The 2,762-nt window shown below is 36.5% G+C and overlaps 1 non-coding gene across 1 annotated transcript; it reads left to right on the forward strand.

Annotated features, from left to right (window-relative positions):
* The first annotated feature begins 1,250 nt into the window (after nt 1–1,250).
* On the forward strand, nt 1,251–1,322 carry TRNAQ-CUG (transfer RNA glutamine (anticodon CUG)). The gene has a single exon. It is a non-coding gene; the product is annotated as a tRNA-Gln (tRNA).
* Nucleotides 1,323–2,762: the final 1,440 nt, after the last annotated feature.

The raw sequence follows: 2,762 nt of genomic DNA on the forward strand, positions 1-2,762 counted from the left end.
AGGTGCCGTCAATTTGTGCAAGAGACCAAACATCTCCTCTGTTAGGTATTAAGAGTGCAGTACCATTTGGAGGGGGTGTGTACTCATTAGTTTAAGTTCTCTCATTCTCTTTCATATTTGGCGTGTTTACTTATAATATATGGATGCAGAGCTACGTGGCCTTAAATAATTTTGAAGGAGTAAAAAAAGTCCTGGAGGAAATGGAAGCACAAGATGTAGAAAAATGCAGTTGGTCAACATATACTAACCTGGCTGTCATCTATGTAAACGCGGAGCTTTTTGACAAGGCAGTGCAAACCCTCGAAAAGTCAAAAGAAATGGTGAAACCCTGAAGCAACGCGAGCCGTACCATTTTTTATTATGCGTACACTTCTAATCTAGGTGAGGTCAAAGGGTGTGGAAAATGTTCAAGTAATCTTTCCCCGCCACAAACAATATAAGCTATCTTGTAATGCTTCAGACCCTTTGTAAGCTAAACCATATTTGAGGGATTGAAAGAATTGTTTGAGGAATGGGAGTCCATCTGCTTCAGACTTACATAGCTGCAGGAAAAATCATATTGAGATGCGCCAATGATGGCACATCGAATTTTTTCTTTGAGTTCATAAAAAAAAAAAATCATCAATTCATATCTTAGTTGGAGGATCGAAAACTTCAAAATCAATATCCATTTGTCAAAAAGAGCTTATTCTCTATGAGAGCATCTTAGGATTTTAGCAAGAATAAAACGCAAGAGAAAGATTGCGTGATAGTAATGGTTTGATTATTGGGAGTGGGTTTATTGATACATTTTAATCTTATTCTTAATTTTATCTTGTACTTTACAGTAATTATACAATATGATAAAAAAGACACTTCAAATTTAAAATTTAAATTGAGTATAGAAAAAAGTTATACGGGTTCAAATAAAATTTCACAATCCTTATTAGTTTTATCTGTTCAATTTGACATGATGTTGCAAGAAACTTATAATTCAAGTAAAGTGTTTATTCATATGCTCTTGGTCATATCTTAAATTATGCCTTCCCTGATCTTCTTGTTATTTATAGATGTACTGATGCATCATTGTATTCCTCATCTTTATTTATGTTTCCTTCTTCATACGATTAAGTGATTGCGAATCACGACTCTAGTAGCAGTAGTAAAATAAAATAGTGAGTTACCATAACCCAACTTTCTTTGGTCGAGAGGTGTTGAACTGTGGTGATTGTAGTGATTAAATAAAAACGGATGCACAAATTTCTCAAGGTGGTCCCATGGTCTAGTGGTTAGGACATTGGACTCTGAATCCAGTAACCCGAGTTCAAATCTCGGTGGGACCTCTCTTTTTTTTCTTTTTTTTTTTTTTTTTTTTTTTTGGGTTTTTTCTTTCCCTGGGAAAACACAAACGTTTTATATTTCAAGCACTAGAAAACTTGGAACCATTTATGGGGCTCGATCCCCCTCTGAAAAATTACCATTTCGTTCCAAGAATTCACGTCAAATTGGTTGAATCTTTAAGAAATTTGATGGCTATGGGAAACTTCATTTAATAGTTTGAGTCCTTATGTTCCAAACTAAAATAAAGTAGGGGGCAAATTGAAGACTGGGATGTTTGCATGGATCCACACCTTGTAAAAAAATAAAGCACCCTAATATTATGCACTACCAAATTTGATGGTTATGGGATGTTTGCGTTATACTGGTCGTGGCCTGAGCAGTGCACGATACCAACATTTGTGGAAAAACTGAAAATTAAAAAAATTAGTATTACTAATGTGACGACCCGTTCCAATTTTAATTATAATTTTCTCCCAGAGTAGGTAAAATGACGATTATGCCCTTATTGGCTATGTGACGTAGATGTACATATGTAGTTTTAAATTATTTTTCTCACTATCGTAATTAAATCGTACTTGACGTCACGAGTGCATTGACGCGAGTTGGATCCGAATTGGAGTCGTAACGAGAAAGTTACGATTATTAAAATGCGTAAATGGATAACTACGAACCAATTATATGGGCTCCTATTTTCTTTAGCCCAATTACATAATTTGTTTTTCTTCTTCTTTGGGCCAATTAAAAATAGCTCTCTCTCTCTCTCTTCTTTTCCAATAAAAAACTCTCTTTCTTCTTCCTTCTTGCACCATGCCACCCCACACACACAACCACACCTAAAACATCACGGATCAAACTTTTGGAAATCACCATCATACTCACCTCGACTTCACGATCACCACCATACCCTTAGTTTTATGTTTTGGTGAACGTTGACTCGTTGACTCACGATCTCCGACATGGTGGAACTTCGGACGATGTGATCGCAGACAATTTGCAAGGTTTTGAGACTTGAGAAGGCCTCTACACAACTTCCATAGGACCCTAGACTAGGTTTGGGACAGAGTGGACATCGGAATAAACAAGTTCACGAAGTTGCAGATTTGGCCGGAACCTTCGAGGGATTTTCCAACCATTTTCCGTTGGATTTTGATCTTCTAATAGGTACGAACGTGTTCTACTCCTCAAGAGCTTTAAATCCATATAAATTTCATGGATTTTAATTAAGAAATGATGTAGATATAAGCATTTGAAAATTTTCTAGAAACCGGCGAACCAGACTGCAGCTAGCAGCGACAGATGACGGAGTGACCAAAGAAGAAATGGAATATTCCGTTAAAGTTAACGGAATATTTTAACGGCGTTAGGTACCGTTAGTTATATTTAACGGAATATTCCGCCAAATTGATGGAATATTCCTAACGACGTCAATCACACGTGCCTGC

Source organism: Pyrus communis, chromosome 11 (assembly GCF_041283825.1).
Source record: "Pyrus communis isolate YQ-2024b chromosome 11, ASM4128382v1, whole genome shotgun sequence".
Taxonomy (NCBI): Eukaryota; Viridiplantae; Streptophyta; class Magnoliopsida; order Rosales; family Rosaceae; genus Pyrus; species Pyrus communis.